This window comes from Dama dama, chromosome 1, assembly GCF_033118175.1.
Source record: "Dama dama isolate Ldn47 chromosome 1, ASM3311817v1, whole genome shotgun sequence".
NCBI classification, from domain to species: domain Eukaryota; kingdom Metazoa; phylum Chordata; class Mammalia; order Artiodactyla; family Cervidae; genus Dama; species Dama dama.
Genome location: NC_083681.1, coordinates 12,574,134 through 12,597,211, shown reverse-complemented (window position 1 = coordinate 12,597,211; position 23,078 = coordinate 12,574,134). Strand labels below are relative to the sequence as shown.

The following is a 23,078-nucleotide window of genomic DNA, read 5'->3' as shown; positions in this document are numbered from 1 at the left end:
ATTAATTAATTTATTTTACTTTACAACATTGTATTGGTTTTGCCACACATTGATGTGAATCCACCATGGTTGTACATGTGTTCCCCATCCTGAACCCCCCTCCCACCTCCCTACCCATCCCACACTTTAGATATAAGATCATTCTCCTCCCCAAATAAAATATTAGAAATACACCCAGCAGATAAAATAACAACAAAAACACAAGTTAACTTGTACCTTCAAAGACAACAAAAAAGAATGATGTTGATGATTAAGTTTATTGTCCAGATAACACGCACTATTCTTATCCTCACAATAACCCTGTAGTAATACTACTGTTAGTCTTGTTTGGAAGATAAAGACTGCTCAATTTAGGAACTTTAAATAACTGGTACTGAACCAAGCACTTATTGTTAGTTGGTAACGTGTGTGTGTGTACATGTACACTATGTCAGTTCAGTCGTGTCTTACTCTGCGCAACCCTGTGGACTATAGCCCACCAGGCTTCTCGGTCCACGGGATTCTCCAGGCAAGAATGCTGGAGTGGGTGTCCATGCCCTCCTTCAGGGGAATCTTCCCAACTCAGTGACTGATCCCACATCTCCTAGGTCTTATGCACTGGCAGGCAGATTCTTTACAACTCGTGCCACCTGGGAAACCCAGTTGGTAATATGTTTATTACCTAAACCTAGCTGACCCCCAAACCTGTAATGAGGTACTAATAGTCTATTGATGCTTTTATATTTTCAAAGTTTATTATTTAAGTTCACTGTATTAGTTACAAATATCTATGCCCATTAAAAGGGAAGTCAGAGGATGAGACGGTTGGATGGCATTACCAACTCAATGGACTTGACCTTGAGCAAGCTCTGGGAGATGTTGAAGGACAGGGAAGCCTGGTGTGCTGCAGTCCATCGGGTCACAAAGAGCCGGATATGACTGCGCAACTGAACAACAACAGCTTGACTATTAAAAGTAAAGGTATTCATGGTGTTATATGAATAATTATATTTTTATCATTTTCTCTTTATATATTAAGGGAGAACAGTAAATTCTACTCTTGCTTATTCTTGTATTTAGTCAGGAAAAAAATCAAATAATTTAATTTATGACTCAGATAGATCAAGATGGTGAAGTAGGAAGACTCCAAACTCAACTCCTCCTAAAAGCACACGAAAATTACAACTACTCACAGAGGAATGAAAATAATCAATGGAAATAATTTAAAGGCTGACAGAAAAGGTTTTCCACAATTGAAGACATAAAGAAGGAGACACAGTCAGTGGGTCGGAGGGACAAAGAGGCAGCCTAGACAAGACCCATACACCTGAGCACAAACAGAAGGAATATCACAACCACAGAGTTTCTCTTCATTAAGTGAGGGGTCCTAGCCACACATCTGGACTGAATGTCTCAGCCAAGAAATTCAGCAACAGAAAGACCAGTCCCCAGAAAGCTGAGGTTTGAAAAACAATGGAACTTCATTCAGTAGAGCCAGAGCATTACTGGAAAGAGAGAACGCTTCTAAAGATCATGCTCAGAAATTCACGCTCTGAGTCCCAGTAAAAAGCATGAGTTTGAAAGGTACTTGGGTCAGATCCACTTACTGATTTTGGTGAGCCTCCCGTATAGGCAGAGATGCTGCTGGGGACTGAGAGGATGGTATCAGTCATTTGGTATTTTGTTTTACCATGCTGACACCAACACTGGCGAGCCTATTAGTCATTTCTCTAGCCTATTGAGGCCTGCAGCAGCCAGGCCTGAGCATGCACAGCCAGGAGTGTGGGGAGACTGCCCCCACCCACCAGAGTCCAAGGAAGCCACATGAGACAGGACATCTTAGTCAACTAGACCTGGAGCCAACCTTCACTACCAGTGTTTCTATTGTATTTGGCCCCAACACAACAGATGGGTCCTGCAACCCACATAGGAGACACACCTATATTATTTAGCTGTGGTAGCCAGAGGGAATCATGCTAATAGGTGCATTGGAAATCTTTACATAAGGCCATTTCTCCTGTATCAAGAGATGTAACAAACCTACCTAGTACTTACAAGTAAATACAGAGAATTAGACAAAATGAAACAGAGAAAGATGCTCCAAATGAAGGAAGAAGATGAAATTCTCAGAAAAAGACCTAAACATGGCTAGAGAAAAAGCAATCTACCAGATAAAAAGTTTAAGATAATGATTATAAAGACGCCTAATGATTTCAGAAAGAAATAAAACACAGTGAGAACTTCAACATAGAGCTATAATACATGAAAAAGAATCAATAAAAGGTGAAGAATACAATAACTGAAGTTTAAATTATACTAGAGGAAATCAATACTAGTTTAGATATTACAGAAGAACAGATCATCTATCTGAAAGACAAAGTAGTAGAAATTAACCAAGCAAAAGAGGGAAAAAAATTTAAATGAGGATAGTTTAAGGACATTTGAGACAATATCACATGTACTAATGTTTGTATTATAGGGATCCCAGAAGAAGAAGAAAAAAAAAACAAAAACAAGCAGATAACTCATTTGAAGAAATAATAACTGAAAATGTTCCTAAACCTGGGAAAGAAAAAAGATAAGACATCCAGATCTATTAATCACAGAGAGTACCAAACAGGATCATCCCCAAAAGAATCACACCAAGGTCAATTGCAGTTAAATGGAAAAAATTAAAGATAAACAAAATACTAAAAGCACCAAGGGAAAACATCTAGTCATGTACAATGGAAATCCTATAAGGCTACATCATCTGATTTTTATCATAAACTCTGCAGGTCAGAAAGGAGTGGTATGATATATTTTAAAGTAAAGAAAGGGAAATACAACCAAGAACGCTGTATCCACCAAGGATTCCATTTATATTTGAAGGAATAATAAAAGATACTACAGACATAAAAACATAAAAAAAATTAGCACCACTAAACCAGCTTTACAAGAAATGTTGTAAGTTATTTTATAAGCAGAAAAGAAAAGATAACAAGACATATGAAAAATATGAAAGGGAAAAATTGCATTGGTAAAGGCAAACATGGAGTAAAAGTAGTAGATCAACTACTTATAAATGTAGTAGGAAGGTTGAAAGATGAAAGGAGTAAAACCATCTATAGACACAGTCAATATTTAAGAGACACTAAAACATAAAAATCATGAAATATCACATCAAAACCATAAAATGTTTGGGGAAAAGTAAAAGTGTAGGGCAATTTAAAACTGATTTCAATCTTAATCTTAAACTTAATCTTGAGTTTAAGAGCTCATCAAATTAAAACATGTACCAAAAATTTAAAGGATTTAATAATAAACATTTGGCAACCACAAACCAAAAGCATATAATAGATACACAAAAATAGAGAGAAATTAATCCAAATACAGACTTAAAAATTGTCTTCAGATCACAAGGCAGATGAGCAAGGGAAGAATACAGAAATAAAGAAGAATGACAAAACAACCAGAAAGCAATCAACATGTGATCACTAAGTACATCTATCAATAATTATGTTAAATGCAAATGAATTAAATGCTCTATTTAACACACAGAACTGCTGAATGGATGAAAGACCAAGATTCATGTGTGTGCTGCCAACAAGAGACTCACATCAAATCTGAAGACACATACAAGCTGAAAGTGAGGAAAATGAAAAAGGCATTCTATGCAAATGAAATGAAACAAATTAAAAGGCTAAGATAGCAATACTTATATTAGATAAAATAGACTTTAAAACAAGGACTGTAACGAGAGGGCTTCCCAGGTGGCTTAGCTGTTAAAGAATCCGTTTGCAATTTGGGACATCTGGGTTCGATCCCTGGGTTGGGAAGATCCCCTGCAAAAGGGAAAGGTACCTATTCCAGTATTCTGGCCTGGAGAATTCCATGGACTCTATAGTCCATGGGGTCGCAAAGAGTCAGACACAATTGAGCAACTTTCACTCAGGTAGCAAGACACAAAAAGATGTTACAAAATGACAATGGGATCAATCCAAGAAGAAGATATAATATTTGTAAATATATGTGCATCCAAAATAAAAGCAACTAAATACACAAACCAAATATTAACAAATATAAAGGGAGACATTGACAGTAATAAAATAATATTAAGGAACTTTAACACCCCACTTACATTAATGGAAAGATCTTACAGAGAGTAAAATCAATAAAGAAAGATTGGCTTTAACTGACATATTACATCAGTTGATTTAAGAATTATATAGACAACATTCCATTAAAAAACAGTAATATACATATTCTTTTTAAATATACATGGAATTTTCTGGCAGATGGATCACAAGCTAGGTCATAAAGCAAGTGTTAATAAGTTAAATAAGAATGAAGGATATTAAGCATCTTGTCCAATGATAATGTTGTAAGACTAAAAATTAACTGTTGGGGAAAAAACTTAAACTTGTGGAGTTTAAATGATATGCTACTATGGCACTAAACAACTGACGGGTTGTTAAAAAATCAAGGAGGAAATTAGCAAACACTCAGAAACAAATGAAAATTAAAAGACAACATTTTTAAATCAGTGGGAAACATCAAATCCAGTTCAACAAGGGAAGTTTACAGAAATTCAGACCTACTTTAGAAACAATGAAAATCTCAAATGAACAATCTAACCTATACCTAAAGGAATTAATTTTTTAAAAATTCAAGTTATTAGAAGAAAGGAAATAACAGATATTGGAGTATGTATAAATGAAACAAAGACTAAAAAAATAAATAAATAAAAAGATCAATGAAACCGCTGGTTTCAAAGCTGGTTTTTTGAAAAGATAAGCAAATTGATAAACTTAGTTAGACTCAGATATGCAAATGACATCACCCTTATGGCAGAAAGTGAAGAAGAGCTAAAGGGCCTCTTGATGAAGGAGGAAGAAGAGAGAGAAAAAGCTGCCAGTTTGAGCAAACTCCTGGAGATGGTGAAGGACAGAGAAGCCTGGCTTGCTGCAGTCCGCTGAGCTACAGAACAACAACAGTTAGACTCCTTGAAAGAAAACGAGACAGAACCTAAAAGATAAATCAGAAGTTAAACAAGAGACGTTACAACCAACACTTCAGAAATGTAAAAAATATGAAGACATTACTATGAACATTTATATAGCGACAAACTGGAAAACTTAGAAGAAATGGATAAAATCTTAGAAGTATACAACCTCCTGAAACTGAATTAGGAAGAAATATAAAATATAAACAGGCTGATTATTACCAAAATTGAATCAAAAGTTTTAAGACTCCCTACAAATTTCAGGACCAAATGGATTCACAGGTGAATTCTACCACACATTCTATCAAACTTCAAAAGAATAGAGGCCGTACATGATAAGCCCACAGGTAACGTCATTCTCAATGACGAAAAGTTGAAAGCATTTACTCTAAGATCAGGAAAAAGACAAGGATTCTCACTCATACTTTTATTCAACTTTATTTTAACCAAAACAATCAACTGAAACAAAAAAAAAAAAAAATGGATCCAATTTTTAAAGGAGGAAGTCACTATTTGCTGATGAAATGATACCATATGTAGAAAATTCTTATGACTCTACCAAAAAAAAAAAAACTTTTAAATTTACTGAATCCAGTAAATTGACAGGATACAAAATTAATATACAGTGAAGAGAATTAAGCTGTATAGACTTCTAGTTATAAAATAAATAATCATGGAGATGCATTATATAGCATAAGGAATATGATCAATAGTATAATAACTATGTATGAGGACAGATAGTACCTAGATTACTGTGGCAGTAACTTTTTTAATGTATTTAGATGTCCAATCAATCTGCTGCACCCCTGAAACTAACAAATACATCAACTCTATTTCAATTTTAAGAGACAAATTAAAGAGATGTAAGATATATTTAATACTAGTTGTTTTTGATATGGATTTTAGTTTGCGATGCCCATAGTTTTCTATTTGTTATTACTAGAACGAGCTCCTCTCAACTTCAGTAATGACATTGCACTAATTAGAATTTATATTGGGTAATATTGTCACTGGCCTTCCCCAGTGGCTCAGATGATAAAGAATCTGTCCACAATGCAGGAGACACAGATTCAAACCCTGGGCTTGGAAAATCCCCTGGAGGAGGGCATGGAAACCCATTCCAGTGTTTTTGCCTGGAGAAACCCGTGGACAGAGGAGTCTGGTGGGCTACAGTCCATAGGGTCGTAAAGAGTTGGACACGACTGAAGTGACTGAGTACACACACAATAATGCCACTAAGCCATGCTTTCTGGTAATAGAGATTTGGAAATTTAATCTATTTAGAAATGAAAATTGAGATCAGAGAGACTTGTTCTTCATGTAACTATTGTATTTTTTTTTTAGATTTAAACCAAGTTCTTCACTGAAAGACTACAGAAATGTATATTGTATCTATATAAATTTTATAGAAAATGAAAAACCAATTTAAGCAAGAATGTTAGAAGATCTACAGCTTCTCGGAGTTTTGACTTGCTTCTCCTTATCTAACTTCAAGTTTTTACTCCCACTATAAGTTTTTATTTTATTTAATCATGTTTGCAGGCACATAGCTTTCTAGTTCCCTGGAGAAGGAAATGGTAACACAATCCAGTATTCCTGTGCTGAAGAATTGATGCTTTTGAACTGTGGTGTTGGAGAAGACTCTTGAGAGTCCCTTGGACTGCAAGGAGATCAAACCAGTGCATCCTAAAGGAGATCAGTCCTGAATATTCATTGAAAGGACTAATGCTGAAGCTGAAACTACAATACTATGGCCACCTGATGGGAAGAACTGACTCCCTAGAAAAGATCCTGATGCTGGGGCAGATTGAAGGCAGGAGGAGAAGGGGAGGACAGAGGATGAGATGGTTGGATGGCATCACTGACGAGAAGGACATGAGTTTGAGCAAGCTCTGAGAGTTGGTGACGGTCAGGGAAGCCTAGTGTGCTACAGTCCATGGGGTTTCAGAGTCCGACATGACTAAGCAACTGAACTGAACTGATTTTTGCCTGGGAAATCTGTTTTCTCGTGCCTTGAAATTCTGAGTTTTAATCTACTAGACCTGCTTCCTGGTTACTAGATTATATTAGAATCTAAGGGTCTCCATTTGGAGAAGGAAATGGCAACCCACTCCAGTGTTCTTGCCTGGAGAATCCCAGGGACAGGGGAGCCTGGTGGGCTGCCGTCTCTGGGGTTGCACAGAGTCGGACACGACTGAGGCGACTTAGCAGCAGCAGCAGCAGCAAGGGTCTCCGTTATTCTCAAATGCCCTTATGCTTCTCTGTGAATTTAGGACTAGCTCTCTTGTTTCTCCAGCCATGCTCTATTATAGGCACTGATGCATTCATGCACAGCAGCTATTCTCACATTTTAGTGTCTATGAATCACAGTAAAATCACACATTTTTTATCTACAGAGATTCTGGCTTAAGAAGCCTGATATGAGCCATAAAAGTGCACTTTGAAAATCTACTATGTCTTTTGCTGCCAATGGCCTTGGGATACTCTTTGAGAAACATTTCATTATCTCTTGCCCCCAAATGCCACAATGTAGACAGCCGCAGCCAGCCTTGGGAACTAGTTCTAAATTCAGTGCTGATCTTGCCTGTTGCTTTCTGGGCCCCACCTCATTACAAATCCCATAATTCACTACCTGAGCCCTAGATGTGCCTCTTAGCTGAGAATAGATGGATTAGGTTAAGATGAATGCTTCTCTACTGTGTTCTACTTTCTAAAATTCAGTGAAAAAGAAGATAATCTTCCAATAAGCTGCTTTACCGCCCACTCCTCTCATGATAGCTTTTTGTTTAACATTTCTTGAGAAAAAGACATGGAACCGAAGGGGAACTACATCTTCTTATCCTCTCTGGTATATCTCCCAGATTCCCTTATTTATAATGCTTTAGGGGATGAAGAGGAGATTTCTTTAACCTTACTTGAGACCCTTCTATTTCAGCTCTATAGGTCAATTTCAGACATAATGAAAACTGTTTACTTCCTTCTATTTCAGTAAGTAGGCACTTGCTCTGTCTTCCTGATTGAAGCTGACAGCAATCACTTTTTAAATGGCCAAAACCTGTTTTTGAACAATTTCAAATACATCTCATTTAACTTTTGAGCAATTATGCATAACTTTGAGCTTTCTCATGTTATATTCCTGCATATTATATTTCTAAAGTGCCTAAATAAGTGTGTCTATCTTAAATACATCAATATCACTAGAAATCAATTAAAAGACTTAAAAAAGAGGAAAGAACCCAGGGAAGGAACTAAGATTTATGTCTAGATACACACCTTTAGTATCTTTCCATTAAAATAGTTCCATCAATTTAGAGGTCATTTCTTCAAAATGAATTAGAGTTGGAAGTGAAATACTGCTGTTAATAAAAAATACTGCATCTGTTAATAAAAATACTTGCTAAAAAAATGGGATAATGTATATCAGTGAGAAACTCAGTTCTATGTTGCTTCATTACACTTACTTCAGGGAGTGAAGAAGAAGATTATTCAAAGCCTTTGCCAGATCTTATGTATGCTGAACAGTTAGATCCAGAGTGGTTGGGTGTTGGTTTGCTCGAGTCTGTTAATTAATCATTAGATATGTGGAGAGTGATCAGGAGTCAAGAAATTGGTTACTTTTTTTTTTATAAGAACATGAAATTGAATTCCCAAGATATTATCTTAAGAAAGGGGTGATGAATGAGATAGAAAAATGTGAAAAGGCTAAATAATCACAGGGCCACAAAGTAACATGGGAAAAAATGACATTCAGTAAGGGGAGCAGAAATGGCCAAAGGATTTTTACAAACAAGGATTTAAGTTTCTCCTGTAAGATATTGTTTTATAACTACTGTCTTAAAAGTTCCAGTAAGTCAGTAAAACATGAGCTTGTTTTTAGTCTTTAGTTATGGCAGAGCAGTAACCAACCATAAGATGAGAGCCTAGTAAAATCAAGCATTCAGTAGGTGTTAGTAATTTGAGAGAGAAGTAACTAGGAAACCTACAAGCTTTCAGTATTCTAAGAGATACTGAGGTAAACAGCATGTGGGTTTTCCCACAAGTGATATGTGAATTTAAATGATTTTCACTTCAATAAAACTGAATGAGTAAATTCTAGTGATAAAAACTGGGGGTTTCTAGGCAACTGCTGACTATGTGCATTTAGCAATACCAGTTCCTGTTTTACAGGTTTGCTTTGCAGCTCAACAATATATTGTATATGAATCTATGATATACTCTGTAAGGTTATACACAAATATATTTATAAAGCCATCAAAATATCTCATCATAGCGGAAAAGGCTTGTGATTACAGAAAAGAAATTATCAAACACATTTTATCAAGACATTCTAATCAATTAAATTTAGACAAGTTTTTTATTTTCTTTTTTGTGATGTTTATAGTTTTCTACATCAACTTAGGAAAAAAATGTATGTAATAAGAGTACAAGTGCATAGAAAAGTTTACAAACATTTAAAATAAGTTCAAGGGAGTTAATTAATCATTGCTTTATCTTTAGAGTCCAAAGTAATCTTAGAAAAGTCTAAGTCTAAAACTCTAAAGACACAGTGATTGGAAACCAAAATAAATTAATTATCACTGACTCAAAACAAGACATCAATCTGTTGCCATTGTCATATAGATTGAACATATGTCACATTAAAGGTCATGCACTATGACTTGAAGTCCAATTCTCATGATAGGTCAGTCAGCTTTAAAAATGCCTATTAATGGTTTTCAAATGGGTCAGAGTCAACTCGTAGCATATTGCTTTGTTAATGCAGATCTCAATTGTTATCTATTGATGGTACAACAATAATAAATTACAATAAATTTTCAAAAGACAAAAATATCAGAGAAGAGTTTATGTCAAAGAAGATAAATTTTTAAATAAATACTTTGAGTTTTCAGTACTTTAATATAAGACTAAAAGTAGAAGTAAGATTTATATAAAAGTATCTAATGAGACTGATTAAGTTATGTGAAGCTTATATATTTATTACAGCTAGGAATAATAATTTTAAAACTTAGGTTCAAAATACTCTAAAGCATATAAATTATTTCAGGACAGACTTGAGCTAAACACCAAATTTAATTTAGTTTACTTTTATACTCATATTTATCAGGGGCTTCCCTGATAGTTCAGTTAGAAAAGAATGCACCTGCAGTGCATAAGTCCCTGGTTCAGTTCCTGAGTCTGGAAGATCCGCTAGAGAATGGATAGGCTACCCACTCCAGTATTGTTGGATTTTCCTTGTGGTTCAGCTAGCAACGAATCTGCCTGCAATGTGGGAGACCTGGGTTGGATCCCTGGGTTGGGAAGATCCCCTGGAGAAAGGAAAGGCTACCCACTCCAGCATTCTGGCCTGGAGAATTCTTTGGGTTGCAAAGAGTCAGACACTACTGAGCAACTTTCACTTTACGTTTATACATTTGAATATTTTTTAAAAAGATTTTTGATGTGGACCACTTTTAAAGTCTTTGTTTAATTTGTTACAATGTTGCTTTGGTCTTGTGTTTTGTTTTTCGTGTGGAAGCATGTGGGTTCTTTGCTGCCTGAAAGTGAAAGTGAAAATGAAGTCGCTCAGTTTTGTCCGACTCTTTGCGACCCCGTGGACTGTAGCCCACCAGGCTTCTCAGTCCATGGGATTCTCCAGGCAAGAATACTGGAGTGGCTTGCCATTTCCTTCTCCAGGGGATCTTTCTGACCCAGGGGTCAAACCCAGATCTCCCGCATTGCAGGCAGATGCTTTAACCTCTGAGCCACCAGGAGTCAAACCCTCATCCTCTGCTTTGGAAGGTGTAGTCTTAACTACTGGACTTTCAGTAAGTCCCTGCATTTGAACATTTTGTTACTTTTTTGGTATGCCATGAACCTCACAATAGTTTTATTACTTTATTCCTTAAGATTGCAATGAATTTTCTCCATTATCTATATTACACAAATAGATAGTTTTATGAACAGATATAGAGATACCATAACTTAAAAATGAAGTTTTTTTAATCTCTCCATTTTGTCACCTCAGACTAATGTATAATAATACTTTAATGAATACTACTTGATCATTCTCAACTTTGACACACAAAAAAGCTTATATATTTCTGGAAATGTTTCTAAAAATGTTTTTCTACCATAAAGTATGTTTTTAACACTTGGCTATGATTTTAAGGATAAATTAATGTTTATGAAAGGTATAATCCACAAGTAGCAGTTGAGGTTAAATATAAAATTCTTCTGCTGATCTCTCTAGTAAGGAAGCTCAAACTCTAAAGATATAGAGAGGAGAATAACAAGGCAGTCCTACATAAGAGAAACTATTGAGAAGCTCTTCTCAATCAACAGTCTATTCTTCCTTAAAAGTGCTTCAGACTCAGCTTTAATAGCGCTTCTTTTCCCTGCACTCAATGAGAAGCAGGCAAGCGCAATGACTAAGAGTTTAGCATCTAACTTCAGCAATCCTATCTTCGAATCCCTACTCTGGTCAGTGAATTAAGCAAGATACTGAATTGTTCTGTGCTTAAGATAGTGTCTTAAATTAGATACTGACTTAACTTTGTGTGTGTATATATGCTCAGTTGTGTCTGACCTTTTGAGACCCCCATGGACAGGAGCTTGTGGGGCCTCTCTGTCCATGTAATTTTCCAGGCTAGAATACTGGAGCATGTTGCCATGTCCTTCTCCAGGAGATTCCCCAACCCAGGGATCGAACCCATGTCTCTTGCATCTCCTGCATTAGCAGGCAAGTTCTTTACCAGTTGAGCTACCGGTTAAGCCCCAACAGGTTAATTACAAGCATGTGTGTTAGTCAGTCTCATGTCCAACTGTTTGTGACCCCATGGATTAACCCCTCCAGGCTCCTCTTGCCTGGAATTCTTCAGGCAAGAATATTGGAGTGGATAATCATTCCCTTCTCCAGGGGATCATCCCAACCCAGGGATCGAACCCAGGTCTCCTGCACTGCAGGCAGATTCTTTAGCATCTGAGTCACCAGGGAACCCCATGACTTAACTTTAGCATCCGAGTATTTTGAAGTAGACTTTTTGATTAGACGTTGTCCATGTTTTATTAATTTTTGCATTTTCTGAACTTATTTGGCAAAAAGAGGAAAAAGAGGAAACAAGGAGAGGTAGAGAGGAGGAGAGAATAGCCAAGCCAAGTTCATTTTGATTATACAAATTTCCACTGTGAGTGCTGGAGAGTTTGCTAAACATTGAGCTAGGATATGATTCTGGGTGTATTAGCATGAAGATAAATTTATGGTTATTAGGACACTGAAGATCCATAGCCTTAATTTGGGATTCACATATTGACCCATAGTGTTAATTGATAGATAAAAGAGGGTCTTCAGCTCTGATTAGAACACACATTATAACTCAGAGCCTGAAATTAGGGGAAGAAACCCACAGAATTAGCTTTAGAAGTAAAACTGACCTGAGAGTTTTAGATTTGTCAAGAAAACAGTGTTTGGATCATTGAAGAGTTTCAAAAAAAAAAAAATGCAGAAAAAACAAATTTGCTGTTGAGTAATTCTTAAAAAGAGGGCAAGTGCAATCCTGTGTAAACCAGTTTGGATTTTTCATTCAAAATTCATTTCAAGGATTTCATGGGAATTAAGAGAAACAGAAGCATTCCATAGTTATGGAAATATGCAAAATGGACTATCTGGCATATAATTTCAGGATGGAATATTGTCAAGTTCAGTCTAAAGGTATACATCTTTTATAAGGAAAAAGAGTGTGATTTAGTCAAAAAAATTAGTGCTTTTCAAAGAAGCTGAAGCAACTAAAATTTAACATGGAAGTTTACAGATCTCTTAAATATTATTAAAGTCATGTTTATTTCCTTTCTTTGTTTTTTTTTTCCTTTTTTTATTCATTCTCCAGAGAACATGAATTATGGACAAGGCACTATTTCATGTCCAAGAGAAATAGATTAAGAAGTAGAAAGAGGTCTTCAAAGAACACAGTTTACTCAAGGGAAAAATACTTATAATGAATTGTTATATTAACATAAAATAGTATTAAAGCAAAGGATGAATGGAATAATTGACTCATTCAAGCATAAAGAAAAAAAAAATTTGTAAAGGCCATATGGGAGGATTCTTAAGCTACTTCAGTGATAAGAAGGAATTTTACAACTAGAGCAGATGAAATCATTTTTGCCCTAGGAAATAGTATACTCTTTTAAAAGGAGTTAAGCAATTACATAATTAGCATGATGTTTATTCAGTAATTTTTAAAAAAGCTCCAGTGTAAGTAAGATAATTGCATCTATTTTCTAAAGAAAGATAAGATTTATTTTTACTTTCTTCTGAAATTAAATAGAAATTGATCACCTTGATCCTGCCTGATATTTTTTCAGGTGATTCTATTTCAGATTTTCCCTTACTCCTAAGGTACAGTGCTTATTCCTAGTTTAGGAAATTACTTTTAGGGTATGTCCCCTCCTCAGAGTTTTTGGCCTTAGGGATTTAAACCCACACTGTAACAGCTAAAAACCCACACTGTAACAGCTGGTCCACATTGATATGGAATTAAAGTATAGCCTTGCTTTTCAGAAATCTGCAGTTTCTGAAGTCTCTCTTTAGTATTTTCTGCCCCCAGCTGTTGGGTTCTACTGGGTGACTTTGCATATGTACAGTTCAGAATTTAAGAAAAAAAAAAGAGTGGTGTTTTTATAGATTTTGGTAACAGTGTTGGAGTCCATCCCCAGAAGATCAAGGTGTCAGTTAATTAACAGAGAAAGGTTTAGGTGTTGGATTCCATTCCCCATCCCAGTTGGGATAGTTTTCTGCTAGTACCCACAGGTTTTGGTGACTTTCTCTCTGGAGTCTATGTTTTTGCATTGGAAAGGAAGGAAGTGAGTCAGGACAGATTTCAGTAATGGCTGCTGTTCCCCTCCCCCAGTAAGCAAGGGTGGAGCGTTGGGGTGGTGGGAGATCTTTCTCTAGATTTTTTTGATCCACTGTGTAAGATTCCAGTGAGTTTCCTGAAGACAATGTAAGGGGTTGAGAACCCCATGTGTCTGTCCTATCAAGCCCACACCAGCTCACACTTGATCATTAGAAATTCATTAAAAAGTTTTAATTTAATCATCCTACTGGATTGTTTGGCTTCAAATAATATCTGCCTCAGGTAATCAAATGTTCAGGTATTTTTACTCTCCAAAGTTATCCTTCTTTCAGACTTTTGTTGTTTGTCTTGAACCTTTAGTTCTCTGATGAATTCAAGAAAAGTTAATTTGTAATTAGTACAAGACTTTTAGTTGTGAGACTGTTTTCAGTTCTCTACTTCTTTGAGTTGCAAACCAGAACCCAGAATATATATTTTAAGTCCTTCCTAAACTGAGATGGAGAATTAGTAGAAAATTTTCTAACTTCTCCCCAAACATTCTAATAAATTAATACATTAAAAATAGGAAATATGATTTTCAAATATTTACCTGTTAGGAAAATGATAAATTATGTTTACTTATACAATTGTGAAATCTGAAATTACTTTAAAATTTTAATCTACTCTTTTCTTGAACATACTTCTCAAAATAAAAAATGTTGATTTTATTGATTAACATCCACCTAACTCATCAGAAAACTCTATCTACACTACTTCACACCACTTTATTTGGAAAATTGGATTAGAACCTGATTTATAACTCAATGACTTGGTTCTAGAAATATCAATCATTAATTGAAAGTACCTTGGAAATAAGATAAATTCTTAATCAGGACATAAATGATTTGTCAAATCATGTTTCTGGATATTTCTGAAATATTCTGAGGAATAGGCTACTGTATTTAATAAGTTTACAAAGGTACTGTAGCATACATATTCCATATTCCTAGATTTGTTCTGCTGCTCAAAGTCTTAATTCTTATACTTAACATTTAGAACTTAGGTAATATGTTCTTTCCAAAAAATCAGAAGAAATGAAAAAGTAAGGAAACCAGATTTTGTGTACCTGAATTTGTGTTAAGATCAAAATCCTCAGGATCTTTCCTCAAAGAAAAGAATTTACCTGTCATGCTCCATGATGATGACTATGGCTTTGATTTGCCCCATTGGTGAGTTTGCTACACTAAGATAGTAAATCAACACAATTAATAATATTGATAATTATATTGATTACATAGGAGAGATATCATCTCACAAGTCAAATTTATGTAATTGAGAGTATCTAATTCACTTTTCTTATTTATTACTATAATAAAGAGGTATATTATGATGAAGTTTTTAGAGTTTTGAAATGAATAAGAGGACTTTTATTCACAAAAGAAAAACATTGAATAATATTAAATGTAGATAAATGTTTGAAGCATTTAGTAGAAAATTTTGATAGCTAAATGATTCTATAAGAACAAGAAAAATATGAGTACATTAATAATATTAAAAGTATATTGAAAAGTTTAAGTAGAAATAAGTGCTAAAAATGAGGACATAAATTTAAAATATCCAAAATATTGAGAATGTACAAATTCCAATGGGTTCAAATGTAGTTAGCTTAGAAATTGAAAGGAATATACCATTGCAAACTGTAACACTGAGGCTCATCTAGACCTAGACAAAGAATGAAATAAACGAGTTCATTTTCAAAACTACCCTGCAGCCATTTTTTCATTCCTATATAGCATGGCATCATCTATGCAATGGACATGAACCTGGGTAAACTCTGAGAGGATGGTGGAAGACAGGGAGGCCTGGCATGCTGCAGTCCATGGGGTCATGAAGAGTTGGACAAGGCTTGGCAACCGAACAAACAAAGTTGTTAGACTGGCATGTCCTATGGAGCTGTGTATTTTTAACCCCATTATGAAGCTCACTGCATAGCATCAAATTGGCGTGCTTAATGTATGTGAAAATGAGGTGTTAAAATGAGGCTCAGTCATGTCCAACTCTTTGCAACCCAATGGACCAGGCTCCTCTGTCCCGGGGGTTTTCCAGTCAAGGATTCTGGTGTGGGTAGCCGTTCACTTCTCCAAGGGATCTTCTTGATCCATGGATTGAACCCTGGTCTCACCCATTGCAGGCAGATTCTTTACCATCTGAGCTACCAGGAAAGCTCAATACTGGATAATAACTGGATGAATGACATCAAAGTCATATGGTTTTACCATCATTTGTACTGTGGGTACTTTCTGAAACTACCTGACAGACTTCTCTGTGCCACTAAAGCTTAATTTTTTTTTTTTCTCTCTCATTTCCCCTTGACTTTAATTTAGGAAAAAAAAGTTAGTTAATTCAATATAAGTGGCTAGGTTGATTTTATTACGCCAATCTTTCAAGAGGACAGAGGTCATATTGTATATACCTTTCCATTCTCAAAGAAATTTGGTTCAAGTGGAAAATGAGGTGGTTGAAATAAAATAATTGATATTATAGTTCTATGGACTGCAATGTATGAGTTACCAGCTGCATTCTAATCCACCAATTTGTGTCCATGTATCCACTTTTTGTCAAATTGAGATTGGTTGGTTCTCTTACTGAATACTTCTATGATAATGAAATAAGTTTATAAATGAAGTACTATTTATTATTTAATGATTGCTTACCTTTAAACATTTGCTTTAATTTAAAAATACTTTTATTCTTTTTGTTGCAATGGTGAATGGTATTGTTTCCTTAATTTCTCTGTCAGTTTTTTCATTGTTAGTATATAGGAATGCAAGGGATTTCTGTGTGTTAATTTTATATCCTGCAACTTTACTATATTCATTGATTAGCTCTAGTAATTTTCTGGTAGAATCTTTAGGGTTTTCTATGTAGAGGATCATGTCATCTGCAAACAGTGAGAGTTTTACTTCTTCTTTTCCTATCTGGATTCCTTTTACTTCTTTTTCTGCTCTGATTGCTGTGGCCAGCACTTCCAACACTATGTTGAATAGTAGTGGTGAGAGTGGGTACCCTTGTCTTGTTCCTGATTTCAGGGGAAATGCCTTCAATTTTTCACCATTGAGGGTGATGCTTGCTGTGGGTTTGTCATATATAGCTTTTATTATGTTGAGGTATGTTCCTTCTATTCCTGCTTTTTGGAGAGTTTTAATCATAAATGAGTGTTGAATTTTGTCAAAGGCGTTCTCTGCATCTATTGAGATAATCATATGGTTTTTATCTTTCAATTTGTTAATGTGGTGTATTACATTGATTGATTTGCGGATATTAAAGAATCCTTGCATTCCTGGGATAAAGCCCACTTGGTCATGGTGTATGATTTTTTTAATATGTTGTTGGATTCTGTTTGCTAGAATTTTGTTAAGGATTTTTGCATCTATGTTCATCAGTGATATTGGCCTGTAGTTTTCTTTTTTTGTGGTATCTTTGTCTGGTTTTGGAATTAGGGTGATGGTGGCCTCATAGAATGAGTTTGGAAGCTTACCTTCTTCTGCAATTTTCTGGAAGAGTTTGAGTAAGATAGGTGTTAGCTCTTCTCTCTACCTAAAGAAACAAAGGACCTATACATAGAAAACTATAAAACACTGATGAAAGAAATCAAAGAGGACACAAACAGATGGAGAAACATACCGTGTTCATGGATTGGAAGAATTAATATTGTCAAAATGGCTATTCTACCCAAAGCAGTCTATAGATTCAATGCAATCCCTATCAAGCTACCAACGGTATTCTTCACAGAACTAGACCAAAGAATTTCACAATTTTATGGAAATACAAAAAACCTCGAATAGCCAAAGTAATCTTGAGAAAGAAGAATGGAACTGGAGGAATCAACCTGCCTGACTTCAGACTCTACTACAAAGCCACAGTCATCAAGACAGTATGGTACTGGCACAAAGACAGAAATATAGATCAATGGAACAGAATAGAAAGCCCAGAGATAAATCCACGAACCTATGGACACCTTATTTTTGACAAAGGAGGCAAGGATATACAATGGAATAAAGACAACCTCTTTAACAAGTGGTGCTGGGAAAACTGGTCAACCACTTGTAAAAGAATGAAACTAGAACACTTTCTAACACCATACACAAAAATAAACTCACAATGGATTAAAGATCTAAATGTAAGACCAGAAACTATAAAACTCCTAGAGGAGAACATAGGCAAAACACTCTCCGACATAAATCAAAGCAAGATCCTCTATGACCCACCTCCCAGAATATTGGAAATAAAAGCAAAACTAAACAAATGGGACCTAATGAAACTTAAAAGCTTTTGCACTACAAAGGAAACTATAAGTAAGGTGAAAAGACAGCCCTCAGATTGGGAGAAAATAATAGCAAATGAAGAAACAGACAAAGGATTAATCTCAAAAATATACAAGCAACTCCTGCAGCTCAATTCCAGAAAAATAAATGACCCAATCAAAAAATGGGCCAAAGAACTAAACAGACATTTCTCCAAAGAAGACATACAGATGGCTAACAAACACATGAAAAGATGCTCAACATCACTCATTATTAGAGAAATGCAAATCAAAACCACAATGAGGTACCATTACACGCCAGTCAGGATGGCTGCTATCCAAAAGTCTACAAGCAATAAATGCTGGAGAGGATGTGGAGAAAAGGGAACCCTCTTACACTGTTGGTGGGAATGCAAACTAGTACAGCCGCTATGGAAAACAGTGTGGAGATTTCTTAAAAAACTGGAAATAGAACTGCCATATGACCCAGCAATCCCACTTCTGGGCATACACACTGAGGAAACCAGATCTGAAAGAGACACGTGCACCCCAATGTTCATCGCAGCACTGTTTATAATAGCCAGGACATGGAAGCAACCTAGATGCCCATCAGCAGATGAATGGATAAGGAAGCTGTGGTACATATACACCATGGAATATTACTCAGCCATTAAAAAGAATTCATTTGAACCAGTCCTAATGAGATGGATGAAGCTGGAGCCCATTATACAGAGTGAAGTAAGCCAGAAAGATAAAGAACATTACAGCATACTGACACATGTATATGGAATTTAGAAAGGTGATAACGATAACCCTATATGCAGAACAGAAAAAGAGACACTGAAACACAGAACAGACTTTTGAACTTTGTGGGAGAATGTGAGGGTGGGATATTTGAAAAGAACAGCATGTATACTATCTATGGTGAAACAGATCACCAGCCCAAGTGGGATGCACGAGACAAGTGCTCGGGCCTGGTGCACTGGGAAGACCCAGAGGAATCGGGTGGAGAGGGAGGTGGGAGGGGGGATCGGGATTGGGAATACATGTAAATCCATGGCTGATTCATATCAATGTATGACAAAACCCACTTGGAAAAAAAAATAATAATAATAAAAATTAAAAAAGAAAAAAAAATACTTTTAAAGCACAAGTTCATTCTAACAAGGAATTTTCAAGATATTACATATTCTACAATAAAATCAATTTATAAACTTACAATTGACCCTTAGTTTACATAGTGTGTGTTCCCTAAAGTAATCAAACATTTTTGAGTGTTTCTTTAATCCATAAATTCTAACTAGTTCTATTTTTGCAACTGGTTTGTTTTCAATATGCCAAATAATTTCCTGTAATTAAGCTTTCAAGCACTGAGTTATAGCTTTCAATTTGTTCTTTGAATTTACTATTAGCCAAAGAAGAGAGCATATTCACTTAAGTACTCTAGAAAAAATATTATATACTGACTGAGAAATATTCTTCAGGAAAAAGGTGAATTTAAATATATTTAAATGATTTTAAATGATTTTGAATATTTATAGTTATTCAACTTATAAAGCTTTACAAGATCCAAGCAGAGTGTCATGCTACATTAAAAGATTTTCTAACAAAGAAAATACTTATCTGAGTCATGATAGCACTCAAAGAACAAATAATGTAAATAAATATACAAGTGGAAAATTATCTTTAGATAAATTATAATCTCCTTGAAGTTCTCATTCATTTTTTTCCTAAATCTCAGCATAGTAGCACAGAATGGGTTATGAATAATTTATTAGCTGGCAATTAAAGCCAATTGTTGTAACTACTCATGTTAGTAAACATTAAAAGTGAGATAAATCAAATAGTCAGGAGAAGGTTAAATACCTTTTGAAACACAAAATATATTTATCAACTCAACATTATGAATGTTATCTAATTTCTCCTCTGACAAAACAGAAAACTATCAAATTTATTTTAAAATAAAGCCTCAAAAGAATTTAAGACTCTACTTTTTTTCTTCCAGTTACCTGAGCCCAATCATATAAACTCAGTTTTGGAAGAAACTGGTACATATTTGTTAATGGAAATGAATACACGCATATGCACATGTATGCAGCAACACTGATAACAACTTACAAATATGTTCTAGTATGGTATTAAGCATTTTCTATGTACCTACTCATTTAGTTCATACTATAAATTTATACATTAAGTATATTCTTCTATTCCTACTTTTATATGAAGGAACTGAGACACAGTAGGGTAATTTACTCTAGATCTCACAACTAAAATATATTTTTAAAAGGTTGGTTCTTCCTTATCTAGCACTGGATTTTTCACTTTCAGTTACTTTCATGCTCTTCAGTGTTCAATGCAGCACTACAATAGCCAAGATATGAAAACAACCTAAATGTTAATCAACAGATGGATAAAGAAGATGTGGTATATTTATATGAAGGAATATAATTCAACCATAAAAACATGAAGCAATGCCATTTGCAGCAACATGGATGGACCAGGAGATTGTCATATTAAGTAAGTAAGCCAGACAAAGACAAAAACCATATGATATCACTTATATGTATAATCTAAAATAAAAGAAAAAAAAGGTACAGATGAATTTATATAGAAAACAGAAATAGACCCACAGACAGAGAAAACAAACATAAGTTTACCAAAAGAGAGGAAGTGATGAATTAGGAGTTTTGGATTAACATTTACACACTACTGTATATAAAATAGATTACCAACCAGACCTACTATATAGTACAGGGAACTATACTCAATACTTTGTAATGGCCTATAAGGGGCTTCCCTTGTGGCTCAGATGGTAAAGAATCTGCCTGCAATAAGGGAGTCCCAGGTTCGATCTCTAGGTTGGGAAGATACCCTGGAGAAGGGAATAACAATCCATTCCAGTGTTCTTGCCTAGAGAATTCCATGGACAGGGAAGGCTGGTGGGCTACAGTCTATGGGGTTGCAAAGAGTCAGACATGACTGAGTGACAACAATTTTACTTTCATAAAGAAAAAGAATCTGAAAATATATATGTATATATATATATGTATGTATAACTGAATCACTTTGCTATACACCTGAAACTAACACTACTTTGTATCAGCTATATTCAATTTAAAAAAAGGGAAATAAAATATTCAGCACTTGAAATATTGAAATATTGAAGTGAAAATTCCATAGGAATCTTTTGTGTCCCATACTCTCCGTCATAACACATAACATTTCATGGGAAACATGGTACAAACTTGATGCGAACCAAAACATTGGTAATTAAATAACTTCTTTAAATCAAAAGGCTGTACATGAATAATATACTCATTCAATATCTAAATAAAAATTCCGGTCAGTTGGGTTTTTGTGACAGTTAAATAAGTGTTTCTCTACTGTCTGATTCATGTCTTAGTTGCATGTTGACTTAGACAGGTGAAGAAATCTTCAATTCTTTCTTTAAAGGAAAATTAAGGAATACCCCCAAGTAAAATTGTTAAACTCCTTCAAAGTTTTAGAAAAAGTTGAAAATATGTTATTTGTGCTGATGCATGCTATTGGTTTTCTGCTAACAAAAGACATGATTATTCTTTCCAGCCTGTTCTCTGTGATATAAAATTTAAACTATAATAATAATAGTAAAAAGCATTAATAGTAATAATTTGGTGATGCAATAGTTGATAAGATGTTAGTAACTCTAGCAGGTGATGGTGGTGTCCAGTAAATCTCTGTGTTTTCTATCACTTTAATGCACACTGCCTAAAATTCTTCCACTAGGGCATGTATTTCTTTGTATTTTTCTGAAGTCAAATCATTGAAATACACTTTCCTTTCTCGTGCTCCATATCAGAGTGTTGAGGAGTCAGTGCTACCTGTTAGCAGACTTCACCTAGCTGATGAAAGTTGGTATACAAATTCCAGCTTTCAGTTCTCAAGCAGGATAGATCTGAAACATGTTTCCAATGCAATCAATTTTGTGGCTCACAGTAATAAGCAGGTCAGTAACAGCTTATTCCTTTCCCTCTGTTTGTCTAACTTACTTCCTTATCCTGTGTCCTTCACTTTTCTAATTACCTGCTTGCAGTTGAATCCTTGCCTCAGGGACTACTCCTAAGGGAACCTCTATTATTAGCATCTTTAGATTAATCTAAAAACTTAACATTCAGTTTAGACATATTAGACTTAGATTATTAGACTTGCATGGAACAGTATGTCTCACCTGTTTCTGATAGTCTGGGCAAATCCATAACTGCATAATCATGAGATATCTTTATATAACAAAAGCATGCCTTAGTCTGACTTTGCAAGAATGATAGTTTCCATGATAACTTGTTAAAATAAATAACTTTTAATAAACAAAGAATTTTATAAATATCATAGTCCCTAAAAAAACTCACCATCTTGCTTATATTTCTGTTTCAAAGGAGTTCAGTAATGTGTATATGTATGTATTTAGTGATATTTCATTCAGTTCTTTGGTTTCTTTTTTGATCTATAGAATTTTAAAATTTATTCACTGATCTGTGTTGCTTAACATTTTCTCTTGGGGTTTCACGGAAAACACTGAAAAGTGACACTAGGAAATCATTAGCCCTGATACACATTTCTTGGATCCTTACTCTTCTCCACACACAATGTAATACAAGGACTGCACAGAATAAGTAACTATTATATGATAGGCTATATGGATTATATACGTAATCTACTGGATCCTGATATAGACCTACACAGTAAGTGTTGTAATTGTTGTTTGCTTTTGTTTAGTCACTAAGTCATGTCCAACACTTTTGCCATCCCTTCTTGTCAATTTTGACAAGGATACTGGAGTGGATTGACATTTCCCTACTCCAGGGGATCTTCCTGATCCAGAGATTGAACCTGCATCTTCTGCTTGGCAGGCAGATTCTTTACCACTTGGGCTGGATAGCCCAAGTTTGTAATAGGACAGAGAAAATCTGATCCCATCTTAGATTTATTTCTTTTACTTTAACCTTTATATTCTATTGCTTTTGCT

General features: G+C 35.0%; 1 pseudogene; it reads left to right on the top strand.

Moving 5' to 3' along the window:
* Positions 1-5,295: 5,295 nt before the first annotated feature.
* The window catches only part of LOC133064645 (NADH dehydrogenase [ubiquinone] flavoprotein 2, mitochondrial-like), a 38,201-nt pseudogene continuing 20,418 nt past the window's right edge, over positions 5,296-23,078 (top strand).